Here is a 25,257-nt window from a genome sequence, read left to right on the forward strand (position 1 = left end):
CACCCCCCCCTCCAAAAAAACTCCAAGCCATACCCAACCTTCAAGTCTCATGTATGAAAAATAGAAGCTGCAGGCTCGTTTTGCCATATAAGCATCTAAGTAACATGAGCAGGTGAATGTGGCTATTCAGCTGTACTGCCTGCAGACACTGCAGCTTTGTTTTTGCTCGGCCTCTCTGATCTCTTAACAGGGACTCAGTGGGAGAAAGGGAGAGATGCCAGATCAGCTCCAGCTCTGCATTAGGAAATCTGGCTGTGCATTGTTGCAACTGTGGTGTTTCAAACTGGAAATTGTGGATAGTCCTCAAAGAGTTATCCTGGCATCCCCTCTTGCTCACTGGGAATTGTGTATTCTCTCATGGAAGACAGTGAGGCTCATAAAATAGAAATTAGGTCACTGTTTGCTGTTGTCTTAATATTAGCTGAGCTTATTTCTCAGTTATCTGTTAAGTTAATTGCAATTCCATTTATTAAGTCCTTTGTAATGGCATTATTATTGATTCCCCAAACCTATAGTACTGTATAATGCCAGGATCTAATCAAACATATGCCGGCTAAATACAGATTGCCCCTGTCTACACAGGGAGAAAGCAGGGCAGCCTCCAGCACCTCTTCCACAGCATGTTGGGTTGTGGATGCCTAAACTTGCCCAGGGGTTCAGGGTGGCCTGGAACATACCAAAAGTGCACTATGGGTTGAGTAGTAAGCTCAGTTCTCCTGCAGTTATATCGAAAAGCCCAGCTAGCACCTTCTCTCTTTATCCCTTTAACATTGTTCCTTCCATTTCAATTTTTTTCACGGTTTTAAAAACATCCCCTTTTACTCTGTGAATCTTTACAGCTGTGAGTATTGTCTCATGTGGGCCATGACTGCTATGTCTGGGACAGCTCTTCTAGTCTTGAAGATCCCAGCTGTACTTTTGTTCTTTGTGTAAAACCTCATGCCTGTAGGTGACTTAGCAGAGACACTTTCATGTGAGCCAGAGACTTCTGCAGGATCAAACAGCACTGGGTACAGGGGCAGTGATGCAAGGCACACATCAGCCACCTGACTGAACCTGGGCCTGGGAAGGTTACTGTGGATTTTCAGGTGTTTCTGCAGTGTATACCTGATCTCTTAGGAATCCTGGGCTGCGAGGAAAGAGGTGGGATACACATTTCGCCATGCAGACAAGGGTGTCTTTAGAGGGAACAGGATGGTGGGTGTATTGCAGAACAGCCTGTGCTCACTGTCACCCTAAAAGCATTTTGTGCTGACACAGCCGCTGAGTTCAAACAGATCCTTTCCACAGACTTTCAGAGAAAGGCCATAATTCTCTTACTCTCTTGGTGGAGGGAAGGAGTCAGTAATAATAATCCTTATCTTAAGTTTCACAAATTTTTAGTTTCTGGATAAATTTCTTTACAAGTTAACTAAAAGAGGTTTCTGACTTCAAAAAATTTGCTTATAATTATTCCTTAAGAGCTTCTTGAATATTTGTATTTAAAAACATAAAAAGTGGTAGTGAACAGACCATGGCCTGAGCATAAGATACACAGTACCTAACTTAGCCTATGATAGACAGTACCTAAAGAACAACATTAATTTATATTAGGCTGTAAAGATAATAATGTTGAGGGGTTTACAATCCCTTAGTTTCCCAAGGACGTCTGGTAATGATGTGATTATTTCACAGTGGCTCCTATTTTCTTTATTTTCATTGTCACATAAATAAGGAGTCAAAGTTTTAATACCTTGCAAAGAGTATTCTCTAAGTTATAGTAATGTAATATACTACTTTGACCTTTTCAATATTGTGTGATTTGGTTGGTTGGTCTCTCTATTTATAGCTGTGCTGAGTGGTATGGCATGAGTGAGTGGATACCAGCTAATGAAAATATAAAATACTGGAGAAGCCAAGTGAATATACAAAATGTATGGCATTAAGTATTGAAATTCTGATAAATCATTCTTGTGACAAAAGGTATAATGAGATTAGAAATTGCAACAAAAAAATTAATCTTTTCTAAGGACATAGATTGTGCTTAGGCGGGTAAATGGTGTGAATTTAACTTGATCTCATTATACTCCTAAATTTGTAATCTCATTTTCCTCCTCAGATGCTTCACTTAAAGAAGGCAGCACTGTGTGTGTGTGTGTGTGTGTGATTGGGTGTGATCCATTCTATATTTGGGAAAAGTTACTTAATCCTTTAACTTCAGTGCACCAGGAAGTGAGTAATACTCAAATCAGAGGGAAACTTCCCTTGTAAGATTCAAATAGTCTTTTGGTTCTTATTCAAAGTTCTGCAGAATGCAACCAGCATTGACTGACTCCATAAATCTTCCCCGTTCCAGTGGTCTCAGGCCTTTGAAAACCTGTTCCAGGCTGGGAGGAGAGACAAATGCAGAATAATTAGAGCAGAGAACTCCACAGCCAGGCCATAGATTACAAAGATGAGGTTTCAGCTGTCAGTGCTGAGCAAGAGCTATGTTTTGAAGCATGGCAGGCCTGCAGTGGACCTGGGAGCCTCTCTTATTCAGCCATTACCCTCTGGATCATGATTTTTTACTCACTTGCTCCATGAAGCGGATGACTGAGGGGGAGGTGGGAAGGAAATGAAGAATGTTACTTCTTTGAGCAAGCTGTGTCTTTTCTCTTCCCCTATTTACCATATTCTTTCAGATGTGCTGTCTAAGTACTAAATGTTGCACTCAAGGCTCTGACAGTTTTTAGCTGTGCTCATTTGTCCTGAGAGGATAAAGGACATAAGAATTATCTGCTTATTCCTGTGCATCCATAACCAGAAATGTGAGCACATGCAGGAGCATCTTTCCCAACAAGTGGGTGCATAGCTGAAGTCACAGCCTGAGGTCTCCTGCCTCCTCACTGAGAAAGAAAGATAGAATGTAGAATCCAGGTTTTAAGTTGCTGTCAGGGCTGGATATGCAGTGATTTCTTTCTCAACCTTGGACTAGGAATATGCATGAGCAAGTAATGAGACATTTAGGAGCCCAAATTAGTCTTTTCTCTTAGCAACTTCCTTCTTCCCACACCTCAAAACACTCTAACCAGTCCTTCCCTCTTTATAATCCACCTCCAGCATTTCAGCAACATAAAAGCTTCCCAAATGCACGTGCTTTCCACAGGAATCCATCTACCAGAGTAATATGGGAGATATAGATGACGACAGAAGCAAGTCTGTGTCCCCAAAAAGAGTCCCTGCCCATCCTTTTTGTTACTGCTGACACTGGGATCTCTCTGTTGTCCTTGCCTTCTGCTGCCCCAGTCGAGCAGAAATCCAAGCAGAAGATGAAATCTCCACTGCCAATCTTGTGCCCACAGACTAAGTCGCAGTAGCCCTGGGACTTGAGGTGATAAACTGTAAGTAGCTTAAGAATAAGCATCTTGATAGGGAGGGTAAGGGAAAATACACAAAATCTTTTAAGGTGGTTGATGTGGTACAGATTTTCACTACAACAGCAATGAGTGGATTTTTAACACAAAAAAACCCTACCTCCTGCCATATTTCAGATCCCCTCATCAAAGCATGGCATGGATAACTGAATTTTTTTCAATTAATCATTTACAATTTCATCTAATCTGGGCAAAGCTCTCTGGGTACATGGTGTGTTTTGTTTATACTCTGTGTTCTACAGAGCTAATTAACCTGAGGCAGACAGTGGCATAGAACACAAGCTTGGAAATGCCACCGGCAGCTGAAAACACATCCAAAATGGAGAGTGTTGGGCAGCCTTAGTATTATGTAGATTTAAGAGTCATACCTGCACTAAATAACATAGTTATTTAGTTATATATAAGATATAGTTATGTATAATAATAGACAAATGGCATTCAAGGATATATATGACTGTGGGTTATGCAGAGTCAGAAAACTTTTTGATCAGTGAAAATTGCTACCTTCTACAGTTCCCCGTGTCTGCAAAGTTACCAAACTTGGGAGGATTATGCTCTGCTGTTACAGGTGACATGAGGCTGCAGATTTCCCTCCCCTACCCTCAGTTTCTGGAGATGCATGATTTTTAACTGCTAATGAGTTGGAAATCAGTAACAGAATTTTTTTTTTTTGTTACAGATATATATGGATTGAAAAGAAAAGTTTTCACAGTGTCTCGTCATCTCCTGGTTAAATGATAAGTCTATGAAGAAAAAACTCTTCTGTGAGGGTGAGGAGAAGGTGCATCGTGGGAATCTGTATTGTCTGTATCAGGGAAAAATGTAAATGGCATTTAACTAGCCACTGGAAAGATAGAAGCAAGTGACTCCTGTGAGGAAATAAGGTTTTTTGCTCTTGTTTTCTTCCTCTTGTGCAAAGCTGTCACATGTGTGCTGCCCTTCATAACTGTCCTCCTCTGGGGATGGGCAGAGATGTTATGCACGTCTCTATTCTTGAGTTTGTGTGTTTCACACTGAATTCTGCCAAGCAGAGAAGAGGTCAATCTTTCTACAAGAGGATGGTTTTTTTGATAGGGAAGTTCAAAAAAGGCAAAGGTTCCAGTATTGCCATGTTCCTGTATCTACAGGATGGCTACAGAGAAAGTGGACGCTCCCTTTTTACAGGGAGAGATGAGGTACAAGTGGGTACAAGTTAGTCCAGAGGATTCTGTTTGAGAATGAGGAAAACCTTTCACAATGAGAACAATCAGCCACTGGAATAATCTCCCCAGGGAAGTGGTGGATTCCCCAGTGTTGAACATTTAAGTGCCTGGACAGGGTGCAGGGCCATCTTGTGTAGACTGTGCCTAGAAAGTTTCGACCAGATGATCCTTGAGGTCTCTTCCAACCTGATATTCTATGGTTTTATAAAACATATTTTCATTTTGCCTCTTGTCTGCCAGACAGAAATCTGGCTTGTTCTCTGTAGCAGTTGTCCAGTCCCTCATGGCCTGGTTGGGTCTAGGTCCTGGGGCAGTCCCTCACCAGATCCAAGACATGAAGCAGTGTGAGCTCACAGCTTTCACTTGTCCCCTCCTCCAGGCTCTTTTCTGTTTCCCAAAGCTGTTTTGTCCCTGGGCTGCCCAGTTCCTACTGCTGACTGAGCCAGGAGACTTAATGTACCAGCAGAGTGGGATCCTGAGCCAGGGACAACCAGGGCACTGGCACAGCCTTTCTGTTGCCAAAGCACCATCCCTTTGAGCAAGCAATACCGGAAATATTTGCATTTTCCAGGTCTTGTTTTACAAAACCCCAGAGGAGAACAAAGTAACTTTAAAAGCAAAGATAGTCTTTTTGAGGACAGATCTTGTTTTATGTTGCCTTATGTTTTGCTTTTTACTTCACCTCTTGCAAGGTGAATCCTTTTTGCCTGTCTTGTAATAAAGTTGGTCGAACAGAGTGCAACTCAGAAAGTCACAGTGGCCTGGTGCAGGGCATTCGAGTCCATAGTAAAAGATGCTCCTTTTTTACCTGCAAGAGTTTATCTTTGGGTCTTTGCTCTGGCTGCTGTTGTGGTGCTGGAGTTGAAATACAGAGCCCTGCTTGCCTTTGTTCTTTATCTTTGAACCCCAGTAATTCTCCCTCTGCCAAACCTACGCTTTTCCACCATGGGAGCCAGAAGATCATGTTTTGGTAAGGGCTTGTGAAGAAGCCACATCTGTAGCCTGTGTGAAGTCTTCCACCTCTTGTCTCAAATACATGAGGAAATACCATATTTACCACTCTTGACTGTAGTGTCTTGCCATTCAGGTGGAAACCCAAAAAGATGTCCAGAAACTCCACAATTACCACAGGTGTGCATGTCACATACTGCGTTATAGAAAGGTAAAACTGAAATGTATTGACATAGCTGAAAAAAATCAAGTTTCTGTTTTAAGGAAAACCAGTGGTGATGGGCAACGGGGTGGGATTTAGATTGAATTGGATGGAAATGGAATGAATACTGTGCTGTAAGCATACCCCCAGTATTCCCCAGTGTGCACTCCATTATCTCTGTGTTCAAAGAAGAGAAGCATGCTTTTTGCAGCAAAGCTATCACTTAACATACAGAGAAAAATAGAACATTATGAGTTTTAAGTTAATATCGTGCTTGTTATCTGTCCATTTTCTGCATTTATGGGATCAGTGATGGTTTGATTTCTCTTCCTTGCTGTCCCATTTCCCCTCACTCTATTTGAGCCATTTTAGCAATATTCATACCTAACTGGATAAATGTACTCCCAGCTTTTGCTTCAATGTACGTTCATATGCTGATTAAGTAATTCTCTGACAGCATTATGTCTGGTTAAATATATATTTGTAAATTACTACACCAAAATAGAAAGCAATAACCAGTGTTAAATTACTTATTGAACCATTATCATTGTATAAAAATACTGAAGTACAATTTTGAACTGTTTGCAAAATCCTTAGAAGATGTAAAGGTCTGCTGCTTTGCAAGACTTTTAAAATACTAGACTAAATTCAATACCTGTACTGACATGTGACAGTGATCTGGTGCACTAAAAGCAAGGAGCCTGCTTTGCTTTTCTCTGAAAGCTTTTGCAACAGGCAATATAAAAATCCCTGTCTTTTGTCAGATCATTTTACTGTCTTAATGATATTTGAATGTAGCATACACTTAGTGAATTTAAAAAACACTCTTGAACTGAAGTCCTTTCTAACTTGCTAGACACCTGAACAATGAAAATGAATGCAGTGACAGAACTCGTTCTGTGGCATTGACCTTGAGCTGTTGGGAAAGATTTGATAGCATCATCTGGTGCTCTTCACCCTAAGACCTGTTGCAACAGTGCCCCTCAAACCTTTACTGTATCATGAAGGTTTTATTCATCAGATGTGTTCACCTCACTTAGTCTGGACTAAGTGCAGTCCTTCATCCTCTGTTTCAGAAGCGAGGATGACCTGCTCGGTTATACAAGTTCATATTCAATTAGCAGTTAAAGATTCCTAATTTAAATACCTCTAGGGAAAACATAAGCTTTTTAGAAGAGATACTTGGACAAGTTAAGCGTGATTCATATTAGCAGCAATGTGTAAAAGCTGGGTCTCACTGAAGATTACATCTGTTGTTAAGAAGTGTTAACTTGAATAGGCAGAGACTGTGGTGATTATGTGTATTATCTACACCCCGGGGGAGCTGTGTTGTTATTTGAGGGAAGTTCATGCTGTACTACTGAATTTGGATGGGAAAAGATTCCAAAAATATGGCAGTGTTTACTTGGAGTGCCAGACTTTCGACAGTTTCCAAATCAGGCTTGAAGTGTTTTGTAGAAAATGCCATGGGGTCATTGGTCCTTCCTCTTCTAGGGAGAGGGTCTATGGACAATTTAAATAAAAACTGCAAAACCTGGGCCATGCCTTAAATTAAACTTATTCGCTTTCTAAAGCTAATAAAAATTTTTCTACGTTGAGGCATGGTAGTGGCTTCTAAAAGGCCTTTTATTTGCACCTGTGCTTGAAAGAACACATCTTTCAAAATCTGGAAATTGATGTTGACGTAAACCTTTAGGATCTGAGCCAAAGCCAGCGGCCTGTGTGGGTGCCAGGAAGGCAATCCTACTGCCTCAGCGTTTCTCCTGCCTCAGTGGTTCACCTCCCTGCTGGAGTGGTACTGGAGCAGTCACTGCTGGGCAGGCAGGCAAACATTGGGAGCTGCTGATCCGTGGCAGACCGAATGGGGGACTGCTCTGTGGCAGGCTTTTGGCTTGTGAATTTCTGTGTGTTTTCCAGGTACAGATCCTAGCTCCCACCTGTACTGCAAGGCTGCACACTACCAAAGAAATAAAAAAAAAAATGACCGGGACTGACTCAGGCTCAATACACCTCCTGCAGTAAGAAAATGATTCTTTTTGCCATTGGTCTCTTTTATTAAAGAAAAAAATTAAAGTAGAATTAAGCAAAATTTGAGCCTTGAAAGCTTTCTGTAGTATCTTACAGTGTTATAGCTCTGATGTGTGGTTCATTATTTTCCCTTGAACCACAGGACTCTTTTTGCCTGGAGTTCTTGCCAGGGAGCTACCACAGACTCCCATAAATGATGAGACATAGTATTCCACTGGGAACCTCACTGCAGGGGCATAGAAAAGAAATATTAACTATCTGAAATACAACTTCTAAGAGGTATTGCAATAACTTACATTTCAAAAATCCTTTTTTTTTTTGCATGATCTTTTTTTTTCATCTCCCAACTTTTATATTTTTCAGTTTAGAAAAATATCCACTCTCTTCCATGGAAAGCAAGAACTCCTAAGAGAAAGGGTTACTTGGATAGTTTTCTTGTGAAGTTTCACAAGAAACTCTTCAGCCATCCACAGTGTTAAAATTTCCAATTTTTTCTTTTCCTTCCTCTTATAAAAATATGTTTTACTGTTTGTTAATAAATGAAGGATCAATGTGAGGAATGATATAGTAACAAAATAAAATTAGTTTGAGAAAACCACTTCCTTATTTTTCCATAATTTCCCTTGTTAAGTGTATATTATCCTTTATCAATGTGGGCCTGTGCTGTGAAATTAAATCAATAACTACTGTGCCTAAATTGAACTCTGAGGGGTAAGAAAACCAACACCTCACACTATTATTAGTTTTCATTTCTTATTTATTTCCCCTTGTCTTTGGGTAGTAATTATGCTTTTTCTGAACAAACACCACTGGATATAATACAGTACCACATAAATTATGTGATACTGTACAGCTACTTTGCACTCAGAAGGTACTGTTGGAAAGGTTGAAACAATATTAAATGATTGAAAATTTGCGTCTTTTTTCATTGAAAATTACAAACCCTGGCTAGAACGTGATTTGCTGTGAGAATGAAAGGTGTGGTTGTGGAGAGTGTTCAAGAAAAAGACATCAGACTTTCCTTACTTGTGTCCTTACCTTATCTTCCAGGACACGGACAATTGCATGAATTTGAAAAGGAAAATGAATACGGAGGCTGAGGGCATTTGTACAGCCAGTGGCATCACAGGCGAGGTCTGAGGTGAGCAAGCTCTTGTGTGAATGTACTGGCTTTGCCCACAGATTGGTGAAGTGCAGCTGGAGTTTGCAGAGGGGTTTCCCATGCCCAGGCTCTGAAGTGCCCATTCCAGTGTCCAATCTCAGCAGGCATGAATGCCCAACAGATTGGATGTGTCCTAGCTACAGTCTACCCTGCACATGCCAACTTCTCTGCAGTCACATTGTCCTCTTTTTGCTACCGAGAGGATTTTTCGCTCACAAAGACTTGAGACTTGCTTTGACAAAAATTCAGGTGGACAGAAACACATGTAAAACAAAACAAAACTATGGAAAACCTTATAAATTACTGTTTCTGCTGCATATCATGTTCCAAAACATTAAAGTCTCCACAGGAACAAGAGCTCACAGCACACACAGTGGTGTTTTCAGTTTTGGGTTTCTTTCATGGTCTTTTGTTATTTATTTCTGTAGGAAGTTGCTCTGAAACTGACTAAAATGAATTATTAAGCAACCTTGAGTAATGCTGTTTATGCATTGAGTTTATATACTTGTGATTGTTGCATTTGTTTACCTTGTCTACTAACAGGGTTAACAAATTAATAGTAATAAAAATATCATCACTAAGATTTACACTGCACAGAAGCTGACTTTTTCTATTTTTTTTTCCCCTTTTCCCCCTTTTACTTGCCTTCCTGACCTGGACTTTACACCCATGATGTTCCTGTTTGCAAACACTCCAGACGGAGCTGGATGGAAGGGAGGGTACTGCCATGGATTTTGTTGCAGGTGTGCCAACCCAGCAGGCAGTCAGCACTCACTGTGCACACTTCACCTCCTGCACTGACACTTACCCCTGGATCCCGTCCCTTGTTCCAGGCACAGCCACCTGCATATCAGGGCTTTTTCATGTCGATGCTGTGCTCCCTCTGTGCTGTGCAGCTGGTGCATGGGGGCATGAAGTGAGTTCAATAATTGCATGTCAGCAGGTAAGGTTCCAGTCTTGCTTTGAGTGAAGTGAGCTCCTGCTGTGTCCATCCAAAATTATATCTTTTTGGGCTTTTATTTATTGCTAGTAGGAAAGAACAACACAAGATAAATTGCAGCGGTCTGTCTCCCTGAATCAAGTTGGTCCTAGACCTGTGTGTATGACCTGGAGGTCAAGCACTCTATGCCCTCCTAACCAGGGCATTCAAAATGTACTTTGCCCAGCTTTGTGTCACCCTTTCTCCCAAAATAGGCTGAAACATACAAAGCATTTAATTTGTGTAACTGGATTGAGGAGTGTCTGCATTTGCAGTTGCACTGATGCATCCATGGCCCCCTCAAGTGCGGTAAAAATCAGCAGGGAAGGATAGGGGTTAAACACCTCCGTGGCAGCAGAAACAGGACACGTGTCTACAGCCTTCCTCCCTAAATTGTCTCCACATCAATTTAAGTTTTTATGGTGACTTATGAGCCACACTGTAGTAAAGGTTAAGCCTTTTGAAAATCTCCAAGGACAGAGCTCCTCCAGCCTCTCAAGGCACTTGCTTCAGTGGTGGATCAGCTTCATGGTGAAGAACATCATCTTTGCATCCACTTTTAGCTGCCCTTGCTCCACTGCAGTCATTATGTCTCATTTTTCAGTGTGAGATGCAGAGACGTCTGGCTCCCTTATCTTCAACCCCCAAAGGTAGCTGAAGACAAAGATTGGTTCCCTTCAGCCTTCGCTTCTCCAGACTGGAAAACCCAGCCCCTTCTATCTCATGTTCACATTTAGTACACATGCTCTCAGATCTGGAATAATTATTTTCATATAATGTCTAATTTTAAATAATTGGTTAAAATTTTAAAATGCTTTTTTTTTCTTTTTTTTTTTTAACTGGATTTGATCATTTCCTTGATTCCTTTTGTTCCTGAGGCCAAAAAATGGCCTCACTCATTCAAGTCCATCCTCTGTCTAAGCAAACCCAAAATGTAAGCAGCAGAAGAAAGGTAAAGGCCATTTTCTGTGGTTTACTCATGTCCTCCTGCTGAGTCTAAGCTCAGAGAAGCTGAGCTTAATGGGCAAAAGTCAAAGGCTCTGAGACCGTCCTTTTTCTCCCCTTCTTTTCCAGTTTCCTAAAGGCTTTCAAAGAACGCTGTTGCTGCCAGCCCCACTCCCTGCAGCCCTGTCTGGGAGTACAGATGCCTGGCCATGAAGATCTAGGATCTTTGCTGATTTATCTGCTGCTTCTTGAGAAGCCTGACCTCAGGTCTTGGAGGATGCTCTCCTGGTGAGTCAGTGCGCTGGTTTTAGGCACTGTGTGCTCCTCCTGCTCTGTGTGCATGCTGGCTACAGCACTGCTCCCAGCTTCCTTTTATCCTTGCCATAACTGCAAGGTAGGATTTCACCTTCTTCTTTAGCAAATAAAGATGCTTAGAGATCTTTTAAAATAAGTTGATACCTTTATGCATTATTTTTCATGACTTGTAAGGGCCTCAGCTCAAGTTACCTGTTCCGTCTTACTGTCTAAGTAAATGTGAGTATTGTATTTCCTGTGTCGTTGCTGTTCTGTGCAGTATTGATGGACATCAGGAGGTGTGAATATGGCTGAACTTCATGGGTGTGCTTCTTGTCATTTCTTTAGGCTAAGTGAAAAAAAAAGGCGGTGTAGGCAGTGAGAGCTGAAAGAGAAGTTGCTGTACAAGACAGTAATTAGTAGTTAGCCTGACAACCTCCAGCAAAAATTGAATCTTTATGGCCCAGTGGTCTCTTTAGTGACTGGGTACAAACACAAAAGCTGGGTCACTGGATACTGCTGTGTGGGCTTCGGTGCAGGAAGCAGTCAGGGAGTGGAGAGAGGTAGCAGAATGAGACAAAGTTTAGCTTTAAGAGGAAGCAGACATAGCACAGTTCCAGGTGTCAGACTCAACAAAAGCAGGTCTGAAAATTGTAGCCAGATAACTTGCTTCTGTAGTTGTCCCTCAAACAACACCATTATATGTAATCTGTTTGCAAATACATGTGGTCGTACAAGGGAATGCTGAACTTCCTGAATTTCTTCATAGAGGATCCTGGTAATGCATTTAATGGTTGCTAAATTATCCAAAGTGAATCCAACACATCTGTCCATTCCAACAGTGCAGTGCAACTTGCCCGTGAACTGAGCCAAAACTACCCCAAATTTTGTTGTGTTCGCATAAGAGTCAGGATGATGGAACTCACTGTTTTGCTCTGTGTGGAAAGGCTTTGACAGTGGGGCTGTGTGGGGCTCCAGCTGGTCTCCAGGATGGATAAGCTCACTGTCATGGTTTAGGAATGCTATTTCCCAATTTAGTGTTCCCACTGAAACGCCCCAGACCTCATGCTGCCCACTCACTTCCACCCCACCTTCCCCTGAGACAGGATGGAGAGGAGAATTGGGGCTATGAAAAGGTAAAGATCATGAGATAAGAAAATTTCACTGGAAACAGCAATGAGATAAGAAAGCAAGCAGTAGCAACAACAACAATACAAATAACAGAGTGTACCAGAGAGGCAAACCATCCACAGGTGATTGCTTACCACAGGAATCTGGCACTACAAGACATGGGGATAACCCCATGGTCCTGGCCATGCCCTTTCTGGCTGCTGCAAAAGTTAACTCTGTCGTTCCTGGAACGAGGACACACACCTAGAGAGAAAATATGTGCCCTAGTTCTTCACAGTCGTGCAGCAGGCTGATCATAGTGGTTAAATAATGACATTTCCAGGGCTTGATTTCTGCTCATAATGAAGTTGTGAGGTGAATCTGGGCTTAAGGTCTAGCCACAGTGCTGTGAGGGCTTCGGGGCAGGAAGCAGTCAGGGAGTGGAGAGAGGTATGCCAAATGCATTTAGGTTTTGCACTCTATAAAGTAAAAATTCCCAGCTTTAGGTATTAAACTTTACATTTTCCTATTGATATTTCCAGTACAAATGTATATATTTCCACTTTTGTCTGCTTTTTAAACCTGTCTCTTCATTTGACTATTGTCTTTTATCTGGAGTTTATACAGTGCCTCTTCTGTGTTTTCCTGTTCTCTTTCTTTCAAGAGACATTCTGGCTTTTATTATGTTCACATAAAAATCTTAGAAGTGTTTCCTCCCTGAGAATTACAAGTCATCAGGACAGCAGTAACTAGTGTAAGTATATTATTATTTATTATGTTTATCTTGTATAGGAGCATAGCAGGTACTCTGAGTCTGGACTGTAGTACTGTGAAATCAATAGGAAATGATCCTTAATTAATTGGGCTTCTGTTCCTAAAGTAATTCAGCACTTCCACTGAGAATTAACTCATCAGCTTCTCTTGCTAAGTAAACATCACAATAAATAATATAAACTGTTGCTTTCAGAATGTTTTGTTTTCCTGTAACTCAAAAGGAGTTTTTGTTTAAAGTTTAAAATTTTTATGGATCTATGCCTCTGGGCATTTTAGACGTAAGATGAATAAAAAATGATCTAGGGTTTTATTTAGAAAACCATTCCTGTGCATATATAGGCTTGTCATTTTGAAATGAAATTTTCATACAAACTTTCAGCCCAAGGGACCAAGTAGAATCTTCAGATTTAACAATTTATAAGTATTCTGCCACTCAATGCATCTGAACAATATGTCCACACCAAACCATTCCCATGCGCTTAGAGTTTTTCATATTTACTGGGAGTTAGCACAGTGTGTCTTTACATCACTATCTGCAATATGCAATTAATCCAGCAAAACTAGGCAACTTCACAGACTGCTAAAAGCTACTAATTAATTCTAACTTCAAACATCCATAAAGACACACTCCATCTGACCACAGTGAATCTTACAGCTAGGATTGCTATTTGTCAGAGGAAAAACAACTTCCAAATTGTCACATCTCTCCAACAACGTGGTTCATTCCCAAATTGTCAGTGCTGTGCTCTTTTCAGGCTGCCAGGTAGGAGTAAATGAGCTGGCTCATATACACAAACCCAGCCTGTTTCATCCCTGCATCCCAGCCCTCGAAAGCCAGCGCAGTTCTGTATGGATCCGTGCTCATACGGTATCCGAGATGCAGTTTACTCTCACCTCCCTCCTTCATCCCGTTCCTCCCGGTGCTGCTTTTTCATTTTTGGCAGCGGGCTTAGATTGTGTGGGATGCCAGAGGCGGGGGAAGAGGCCCGGAGCGAAATCCCAGAGCTAACTTTGCACATCGGCTGCCACCCCATGAGCACCATCTAGCTGACTCCTAACACAGCAGCGCGGCAGGCTGAGCAGGGGCGGCCACCGAAACCCTTTGAAGCAAGTTTGCCATGCCACAACTTGGTGATGTAAGCTGTAAAAATACTGGGAAGCACCTGGGAGCCTGATATCCGTATAAACTGCTTGCCACAAACACGTCTGGTTCTTTCACGGTGCAGTGATGTGGCGAAACTATCTTCTGCTCTGGAGTGTCTGCACAAAGCAGGCTTCACAGTCTGAGGATCAGAGGTTCCACCTTTTGTACTCTATAAATATCAAGGGTATTGCATTGCATTTGTTTTCAGCTGATCAATTCTCTGTAAAGACAGCACTGTGCTGAAGGAGAAGCACTGAGCTGAAGCCCAAAAACCTTCTTTTGCCTGAATATGCTGTGTGATTCTTCACTGAGAAACAGGATTGAGAAACTATTTGTATAGTTTTTCTTCAAAAGCATTCTGTAAAGATGACTTAATTACTTCTTGCACAGTCATTGGAAAATGAAAAATCCTGTCATGTTCAGAACTAGAAAGGGCTTTTACTCCCTTTTGAAGGAAAACAGTAGTTCCCTGGGTCATGGGGTCTTTTTGTGGAGGGGCATGGTTTGTGGTTGGGGTTTTGTGCTGCTGTTACAGATTTTACCTTTCCAATCCTGAAGTAAAAAGTCTCGCTGAACAATTTCCCTGGAATGATGACAGCCTACCATTACAGAGGCACTGTTTGTTGTATCCTTGCATAGCTACACTGGGGGGATGATTTGCATTGTGGAAATGGGGAGATCAGGGGTCGACTGCACTGAGTGTGACTGTGAACTATGAAATCGTGTTTTCCCTGTGTATTTCAGTTTAAGTAGGCATCTGTTCCTTCCTTTCTTTATATCCATAGCCCATGGGTTCATGTTTTCTCAGGCAAAGAAAAAATTCCTGACTTTCCTGATATGTGTTCCACTTGGCAGTGTTCAGAGCAGAATGGTGGTGTGAGGAAAGAGGCTGAGTGGGAAATGGGGGAACGCTGCAAGGAGGTGTGGAAGGATTGTATTTGTTATTCAGTATATGAAGAGCAGCTTCCAGTCTGACTGCTGTTCATTTATATGTTAGAAAAATCTTGATCACATTATGCATTTCCCTATGAAAATTCATATTTTAAATGAACGAAAAATATTGGGCAGTGTAGCAGACACCCAGTCATGTGGGTATTTGGTACATAAAATTAAAGAATCACTCATGTGATCTACATTGATGGGCTTTGAGGACAGTGCAGCTTAAAAATATTTTTGTTATTAAACCCAGGAGGAGATGGAACCACCTGAAAAAGTACATAGTGTCAGCTCACACATCCTCAGGTGCACAAATGTCAGTCTCTAAAGCTGGTTGGAAGCTGAGAGTGAGGAGACAGTGTTAGACTAAACCACTGGCAGCGACATTCAAATCTGTGGGGTGTTTTTAGGCTGCCTCAGTGTTTTTAAAGAAAGGTTGATAAAATGTCTCAGAAAAACTGGTAGGTTTTCGGATGATGGGACCAGCTTTTACCTGATAGGGGAGCATGGTTGTGCCTTTCATGGTGTGGTGAAAAGTTGTCTGTCCTGATGAGCCCCACTCTGGGTGCAGCTGCTCCAGTTCCTGATCTCTGCATGGTGCTGCTGGTGAATCTATGGTTACCCAGTGCCTGCAGTCAGCCTAAACCGTTCCTGTATTCTCTGCCCTATCAAAATCAATTTGGCGAGCAGTGCTTCAATTTGAGGGTTGCTCTAGTTCATGTAGTAGTGGCTGTCTGCCAGCTGGTTTGAAGTGATTTTGGCAATTTTCTCCTTGCTCTGGCCAGTGTCATTGAAGCTGTAAGAGCTGGGTGTGAGTCAGTAGACTCATCCACTGTGCTAAACTCCAGAGGACTCTAATTTAAACCAAGCAGAGATTCTTCAGAGCTAAGTGGCATGAGTGTTGGCACCCCCAGAAAATACATGGAGCTTGTGTTACCTGCCTTATCCCAAAAACATGTCAGCAAAGCAGGCTTCTTGGGAAGCAGGCTCTTGATGATAGGCTAGCTCCTATCATCAAGAACATGATTCTGCAACCTGCAGGAGAATTACTACATGGTTGCCAAAGCAGGCTAGAAAAACTTATTTTTTGAAGTTAAGAAATGATAATTTATAGATATATTCATTGTGGAATTGATGTCTTGTTTCTTTGAGAAAAATGAATGGTGTTTCTTCCTTCACTGCTTTTTCCGAATGCCTGCTTTAAAAACGAATTCCTTCATCACCAGCCATCCCTTAAGTTTTCTTTTAAACAGAGTTGTTGTAAGCATAAAGAATTGTGTGAAAGCCTGCAGGTGATCCTCATATTGAAAGACCGATGTGATTTTTATATTCTGGAATGCACTCCCCGAACGCCTCACCTGCAGTGTTGAATTTTTCCATGCAGGGGAAAAGAAGCAGCGGTCCTTTATAAATTGTTCTGCCTCCAGTGAGTGGAAACAAACTGTAAGCTGCATGCACTCAGGTGTAGTGTACCCAAAAATGTAAATAAATGCCTAAATGCTTAAGACAACAGTTCCTCTGACTTCATTTTGTATGTGTTGATCTGGGAGTTAGCATAGACATCTTTTCCCAATCCCTACCCTTGCACAATGTTCCATCCCCTATGAAGGGATCTAATGCTACTAGAGGGTTGGTGCAGAACACTGCATTTCTCTCCTTATTTACATGTTGCATTCCCAGGCTGGCCTTTGGGAAGTCTAATGATTTCTCCTGACTCTGTGCTTGATTAAAGATTGAGTGGTAATGCTGTCTGTGTTCTTCCCTCAGCTGTTGTGAGGAGAAATGTATTGATATTTTTAGGTAGACAAATACAAGGACTGGAGCATGTATATTCTTTTCTCCTAGGGGAGCAGTCAGTTATACACATGCAGGGAACAAAGACTTGGTAAAATATGAAACCTCTGTGAATTTATTCCTTTTAATTGTATTCCATATCATATTTTTGAGTACCTTCTTGTAAAATGGTACATATTTTTTGATTAACACAAGACTAAAGGTCTCCTTTGGATTTAGATTCCAAGTATTTGCATAAATTTAGCTCCATAAAATTATTTTATTTGCAAATCAAAATGCACACACAGATGTACCTTTCAGAGCTTAATTTTATAAACAAGGCATCCTACTCTGCTCTCAGGGAAGCTGACACAACTCTACAGTAACATCAGCAGATTTACTTGAGATTTAAATTTGGGTAACTGAGAGCTGCATTTGGCCTAAAGACTCCAGAGTGAGAAGCCTGTCATTAGTCATCTGCCCAGTGAGTGCAGTCTATCCAGAATATCTACAACTAGAGGAAAATTTTTGTGCCAATCAATTTTCAGTCTGCTTTAACATCCGCATTTTTCATCCCTATCTCATTCTTTTGCTAGTTAAATAAGATTTTTTTTTCCTTGCATGCACATCAGGGAGCTCAGACTTTGCTTTTTCCAGATACAAAGTCTTAGTGCTATTTTTATGTGGACAAAACAAAGCACCATCCATTTAGTTTAGTGGGAGATTATCTGCAGACAGAGCAATGGTCTAATCAGAGTCTCAAGGGCTTTGAAATATTAGACTAAATTTCAGTCCCAAGTTATTCTGTTATCTACTTCTCTGATGAGAACATGCTGAGTGAAAGGAAGACCTTATAAATTGCTTCACAGTTGTAAGACTGCTACAAAAATTCCCTGCGGATAAATAGTGTATTGTGACTGCCAGACAAGTGCAAGAGACTATATACACATATCCCATGGCTGTAACCTTAATATATGATTAGTAGCTATTTTCCTTAGTACAGGCAGAGAGATTTCTGTTGTTCAAGCTGTAGAACACAGTCACCTGCCACAGACTGGAGCTGTTACCGACCACTCTTCAATCATTTGGTAGCTCTGGCTGCCTAACATTATCTGACCTCCAATTTTTCTTCCAACAACATAGGCTGGGACTTAGGTTTTTAATTTATTTCAGGCAGTGAAACAAATATACTGATGGGACACAAAATTTTAAATTTCAAATTGTATATTTGGATAGAGGTAAAATCGTAAAACAATTTTGAAAACTTCAAGATGAAATCCTCTGAGTGTACTGTTAAATATATAGAGGCTACTACAGGCTAGTGAAAACATCCTTTAAGTGCCTACTAAGAATCCTAGGTGGCATAAGTATAATAGCCTCACCTTTTGAAATATGGAGTCAATACAGAACCATTATAAGCACGGTGCATTAGCACATCCAGAACTAATGTTGACCTTTGCTTTAAACGCTACTCGCTGAATTTGAAATAACATTTCTGATGGGAAACAGATTGCGTTTTCCCAGGGAGGAAGGACGTTCAGGCACAAGAAGGTAGGTGCCAACCTTTGCTGCCAGGGCTGGTTGTAGAACAGGCAACAGATCCTGAGAGTTAATCCAGGATCATGCCTGGGGAAGTTGTTGGGTCATGATTTTGTGAGTGTTTTTCATCAATCAGGCATTCTAAAAGAAGTATAAGAGGAAAAAAAAAAAAAAAGAAAACATTAATGACAAAAGAGATGAGCACTATGCATAGAGCAGGCACTGAATTTAGAGTTCATACCTTTGGCACAGTTTGGATTCAATGTTGTCCTTCACAATCTTTGTATGGGGGTTTGAACCTGTGTTCAGAATCAGCCTCAACCATTTCCCATTCTAAATGCTGGGGTTCACACTGGAGAATGTTGGTACTAAAAGCGGCTTCTAAATGAATTTCTTTTACTTTTCTTTTTTATTTTTTTTAATTTTTTATTGTTTTTACTGTAACACTCCAGCTTGGGCACTTCCAGGAAAATGCAGAAGAGCCCTGGGTTGAGCTGAGATCTCGTCACAAGTCAGAGATCAGTTGCCAAGACAAAGATTTCAAGGATCCCTCTCTCCTGCAATAGTCTGTCCCTGCCTGCTCCAAGTTAAACCAAGGAGAAATTGTTGAGGACAAACACTCAGCACATCAACTGCATTGTCTCAAAGTGAGCTTCTTTTACCAGTGCCTCCAGCTGTCTCAGTCTGCAGGCTTCTCACTTCTTAGTCCCACAGCACCTACCTGGCATCAAACTGAGTGGCAGACACTATCTTATTTCTTGATTATGCAGGGCCTGACTCTTACCCTGTGTTATTCAACCTGTGGCATCAGCAGAAGTCCATGGTAGGGGATGACTGCTGTTCTGGAGGCTGGCAGAAGCCTGAAAGGGCCACACAGGCTGTAATCTGAGAGCAGAGCAGCAAGTGCTGTGCTGGGATTAGGCTGGGTTTCTTGAGAAATAACAATATTGGTCACAATTAGCATCCTCTACACCTTTGGTTTAAAAAATAAAAAAAAAGCTGGAGAGGGAAGGGAGAAAAAGAGGAAACATTTCACCACTACATTTAAGCTGTGGTATGATGGCTCAGCTTTCAGTCTCTCCTGTGATGATAATAACTTCTGAAATGGAGAAAAACACTGTAAAAATGATTGGACAAAGTGTGTGTATTGCTTGTTACACAAAGGGCTATTATTTCTCACTGCGTGTGTACTTACCACTAGAAAAGTTTTAAGGATAATATAAAAAAACCCCAGATGACAGCTGCCAAAGGCATTTCAAGATTAACTAGCATAATTGTACTTCCAGGTGGAGGGAAGTTTAGAAACAACTTGCTATTCACTGACCTTAAGGAGGCAGAGGTGATGCGTTCAGCCCCTGGAAAAGGCATTTACTTCTTCCTTCAGTAAGTGTACCTCTAATCCTTCCCCTCTCACCAGTTTATTGCCACAGCAGTGGCACTGGCCTGGCATCTGGAGGGAGCTGTTTGTCTGGTTTGGGAAGATAAGGTTGCAGTGTGGAGATGCTGAGCAGGGCTGGAGAATTGAGGCAAGGAAGTGGGGCAGGTACAAATACAGTGAGGTGAGCACAAACACCTGCTTCTTAAATGAATCCTTATGTTTGCAAACGGATTAAAAGCTGAGCTGCAGTCTTTATTGAGGTGAGGAGCAGGGCAAACTGGAACTCCACTGAAGAAGACAAGGAGCAGTACCTTTTTGGATAGCCAGGAGTTTAGATATGATTATTCTGCTGGGAGAAGCTTTTTTGGTAATTGTGGGAAGGTGAAATCTTATTCTCAAAAATCCCCTCTGTGTTGCCTGTTTATCCTCTCAGATGAAAGGCTCTTCTTCATTTCCAAAGAAGACCCATGTGCCCCCTTGACATACAATTACACTGATTGGCTTGCAGGTAGCCTGTTTTTAAGGACAGACCCTTTGATCAGCTCTGTGTGAGCAAACTGAAGATTAAATTAATTCCTGGCCACTTAGGATCAGATATTTACATATTTTTTGAGATGAAGCAGTGCCGGTGCCTCAGTGTCCTTCATGCCCTTATTCTTCCCTGCCTTTTGCCTTCAAGGAGGGCAGTACTAGCTGCTCTCTTGAGGTTATTCACCAGCATCCTGCATCAGGTGCCACGGGCGAGCAGGGGCAGGCACAAGGAGCAGTGGGATTTACCTCCCAGTCATGGTGGACATAACTCCTACTGAGACCAGTATTTCTTCTACAGTGGTAAGTTTTGAAAGAAGCATTATTTGTGGATATCCTGCTGCATTCTTAGAAGTTATATCAGTGCCCCAGTTCTCTGAAAATATAATTAGTTAGGATTTGAAGGGATCTGCTCTCATGAGGCCTGTACCTCCTGGAGTAAGAGAAATATGTACAGAATATACATTCATGCACGTGGCTCCTAAATGGTTTATGGTTTTCATCAGTGTGCTGTGGAAACTGCTCTGCTGACAAGACTTCCTGCTCTGGTCTCTGTATCTTATGGACGGAAGAGAGTATGTCTTTAGATGATTGCAAAAAGTTAGGGAACAGAAACAAAAGGATCTCATTAAACTACAATAATTAATGAGCAAAAATAGAGGATTTTTTTAGTAGCATAGCATTGGAAAATAATATGCATTTCAAAAAGTCAAGCCCTCTGTAAATCCATTTTTTGAGTATTAGTTTTGTTTTCGAAGTATTACAACTGGTTATATAGTGTTAAACAATGTTGAAAGCAAACAGCTTGAACACAATGCAGGAAGTCTTGGAGCTTCCTGTAGTCATTGTAGATGATAGGCCACAGAAGCATAATGGCAGTCCTTTAAAGGGGTATATATTTATAAATATATAACGTTTTAAATCGTTATTTTATACTCTGCACATCCAGCAATAAAATGTAGTCATGCTTTATTCTAATACTTAAATTCTTTGAATATTATAATGGAAACAAAAACAAAGGTATAATTTTGAGCTGATATTCAGATCTTCCACTGAGGCAAATGCATCTGACTTTGAGTTGTAAGGTCTTTTTGCAGACTTGCAAGGTTTTTGATGAAAAGAACACAGACACCCTTAAACTACAAAATTTTGGTGCAAGGCAGACTCCAGCATCACCTCTGTCTGCTGTGAAATGTGCCACTGTTAAGGACCCTTAGTGAGATTCTGTAAGAAACTTATCAGGTGATGTGGTCATCTGAAGGATACTGCATAAAACACTAGCAGCAATAGAAAATGTCAACTGCACGGATCTTGTGCTATATTCTGATTTTGATTTTGTGATGCAGATGGATATCTTTGTAGCTACGTTGTAGATATATTTAATCAAAAATTACAATGTTTTAAAAGATGAAAGAGGTTTCTACATCTTTTCTAAAGCACCTTTGAAAAAAGGCATCAATGAACCTTATGAATAGTGAATATTTGAATCTATAGTGCATTTCTAAAAATTACAATACCGTTATAGTATTGGTGTCTTTTGACAAAGCATAAGAGAAATCTGAAGATTATTTTAACATAATTTTATTCTTCAATTAAAATATTCATGATCACCTTTCATTATTTCAACTCCCTAATCATTATGAAAAGTGTAAATTATTTCAATTCACTTATTCAGATTGCACACAGGAAGAGAAAGTATTGAATCCTACTGTGTACTGAGTGACCACAGAAAATTTTCCTAGGAGTGTAGCCCCAGCCAGGTTTCTAAATTTGGTTTCAGTATTTTAATTAAAATGGGCAGACTTTCCTACACAACAAAACGACAAGGGCCAGAATCCTCGTGTATGGCTTATCCTGAAAATGAGAATTGTTGTGATGCCGTTCCACATTTTATAGGGTGTGCGTTTATTCCATTATATTACAACCCTCACTGATCTGTATCTCATCTTTATGAAGTTTTATGAACTGTATCATATAGATGACCCTAGATTTCATTCCCTAGTTCTCACTGCTTTTAGAGAAATGCTAGAAAATGGTGTTCATAAACAGGGCTGGTGGGACTGTTAAAGCTCTTTTTGGACTGCTGATATTCACAGAGCTTGCTCCTTGCAAATGGCTTTTGCTTTTTGCTGCTGTGTCCATTGGTCACTCATTTTCAGTTTTCATCCTTTCCAGCTCTCTTCTACCTAACCCATCCTTCAACCTCTAAGATTATTCTTTTTCTTTGCATTTTTAGGACTTTTTGTGCTGTCACCATCCTGGTCTTTCTACCCTCCAAACCTCCACTCCTGACTCTACTGATCTGAATCTTCCCACTTGTTTCTCTTCAGTTTGCTCCTGTGATTTCTCTTTCTTCTGCCAGGGAAGCAGAACAGGTCCCTGTGTACCCATAACACATCTCAGACACCACCAGGAGCTGAGCCTGTGCTGAGCACGCCAGAGCAGGGCTGATCCAGCAAGCACTTGAGTCCCCAACAAGCAGTTGTCTGAGGGGCTCTGAGGAGGAGAAAGCTTTCAGAGAGGTATCTGCAGGTTTTGTCTTCTGCCACTGTCTCTCACTTGGAAACACAAAGCTACAGGGAATATCAAAGAGGCAAAGATTAACAGTTTTGTGTATTTGACTCACTTATGGTGTAGGACTCCTGGGAAACTGCCCTTAGGGACAAGATCTTTTAAGGATGCTTTCCATAGGATGCAAAAGCTCTTCATCCTCAGGTGTAGGAAATTAGGAAAGGAAGGCAAGAGACCTGCTGGGTTGACTAAAGGGCAAGAAGGAAATGCACAAGCAGAGGAAGCAGGGACAGGTGACCTGGGAAAAGTCCAGAGACACCGTCCAATTGTGTAGTGATGGGGTCAGCAAAGCCAGGGCGTGGATGGAGCTGAACTTGGCAAGGCACACAAGGAATGACAGGGAAGGATTCTACAGGTATGTCTTTCAGAAAAGGAATGTCAAAAAGAGCAGCCCCTCATGCCCCCCAAAATGAGCAACACTGATAACAAAAGATGAGGAGAAGGCTGAGGTACTCAACAACATTTTGCTCAGGCCACCTCTTTTCCCAGGGTGGAAGGGGGTGGATGTGGGGTAGGAGGTCCCAGCCTTGGGGTACCAGAACTCTCAACATCAAGAAGACAGCTGGTGTAGGGCTTGACTGCATCTTGCTTTTCATGAATACAGAGAGTAAAAACCTGGGCAGGAGAGATGGAATCACTGATCCAGGATGTGGAAAGCTTTTAGCAGCTGTGACCATTCTGGAATAGAATGCCATGTTCATCCATTTCTCCTAAAAATCCTCCTAGAAAAGGATGGTTTCTCCTAGGGAAGACCTTTCCTGGGGAAGAGGCACCAGTGAGTGTTTTAGAGGGAGGAAAACTTCAGATAGCACAGGGAAACAGATGTACAACAAATTTTTTCTTGTTTAACTTTTCTTTGTTTAATTTGTTTAATTAAGGGAGGGAATGGAGGAAGGGACAGAGATGATTTATCTTCATAATTCCTAAAACATGCATTCCAGCACTCAAGATGGAATGTGCCACCTGAGGAAACTGAACATGCCTAAGTCTATGGAACCTGATGAGGCCTGAGGGAACTGGCTCATGTAGGTGCCAAGCCACTCTCCAAGACATTGGGAATGTCATGGCAGTCAGGTGAAGTCTCTGGTGACTGGAAAAGGGAAACATTGCACCCATTTTTAATAAAGGGTAGAAAGGAGGACCCTGGCAGGTACCAACCTGTCAGCCTCACTTCCATGCCTGGAAAGGTCATGGCACAGCTTCACCAAGGACAGGTCCTGCCTGACGAACCCAGTGACCATCTGTGATGGCGTGACTGCAGCAGTGGAGAAAGGAAGGGCTATGGATGTCATTCATGTGGACTCCTGTAAGGCCTTGACACATTCCTGTACAACACCCTTTTCTCTAAAGTGGAGAGAAGTGGATTTGATGCAGGGATGAGGAATTGGTTGGATAGTTCCATCCAGAGGGTAGATGCCAGTGGCTAAATCATGTCCCTCAGTGGTCTGTACTGGGACCAGTACCATTCATCAGTGATAGAGACAGTGGGATCAAGTGCTCTCTCAGCATGTTTTAACCCAGACCTATTCAGGTTTTTGAGAGTTGGCAGACTGGAAATAGCATTAACAGGAAATCCACTGTGGATAGAAACTAGTGAGGCCTTTCTCCTTTTTTGCCCAGGTTGCTGGGGAGGCAGGGATAAACGACCAAGGCAGTGCTAGTGGTAGCTGTTGGATTTGTGGTTTTCTGGTTTCAGTGGAAGGCAAACAGGTCACAGAGTGCTGCCATTTTTGCTGCTGGCATAAAGTCTTGTAAGTGGAAGGTGAAATATGGTGGGATTCTGCTGGTAGGTGCCTCTTCTCCACTCTAATACAGTCTAATAGACCATATTTGTTCTGTGTTGGGCAAGATGGATTGGGAATACACAGGGGGTAATAGGATATAGGATAAAAGAGAAAGGTGGGATTAGGAAAGGGAGACTGTAGGGAGGGCTTATAATGGAGATATTGTCTAACATGACTACGATTTTTAGCATATATACTGCCTTTTACAGGAACACCATCAGGCCCAGTGACCTCTGCTGCTTGTCACCCTTTTCTACCTTGCACAATTTTGAACTCCACTACCTCTCCATCTCCTAAACTTGGGATGTATTTTTCAGGGTTATTCTTTTTAATAGCAGCTCTATGAACGAATATGTCTTACTGGTTGTCACATCTTGTTATAAAACCATAATTTTGTTTAACATTATACCATTTTACTATTCCTAAAATCTTAGCTACGATGATTTTTTCTTTTTTCCAAGTGGCTGCTGTTTTCTATCTCGCTGCATTCCAGGTTTCACTTTCGTTTTCGGTCGCTCCCATGTTGGAACTGCCGGAGCTGTCGGGGCTGCTCATGCCTGCG

The 25,257-nt window shown here is 41.5% G+C and overlaps 1 long non-coding RNA gene across 2 annotated transcripts; it reads left to right on the top strand.

Moving 5' to 3' along the window:
• The first annotated feature begins 7,466 nt into the window (after positions 1-7,466).
• On the top strand, positions 7,467-16,620 carry LOC108445628. 2 transcript variants are annotated; one of them, XR_001860572.1, is made up of 6 exons: positions 7,467-7,768; positions 8,829-8,919; positions 10,994-11,152; positions 12,933-13,022; positions 14,745-14,811; positions 16,349-16,620. It is a non-coding gene; the product is annotated as an uncharacterized LOC108445628 (long non-coding RNA). The 2 variants fall into 2 exon arrangements; XR_001860571.1 differs by having other exon boundaries at positions 14,745-16,620.
• The last annotated feature ends 8,637 nt before the right edge of the window (positions 16,621-25,257 follow it).

The sequence above is a fragment of the Corvus brachyrhynchos genome, unplaced genomic scaffold (assembly GCF_000691975.1).
Source record: "Corvus brachyrhynchos isolate BGI_N302 unplaced genomic scaffold, ASM69197v1 scaffold101, whole genome shotgun sequence".
Classification (NCBI taxonomy): domain Eukaryota; kingdom Metazoa; phylum Chordata; class Aves; order Passeriformes; family Corvidae; genus Corvus; species Corvus brachyrhynchos.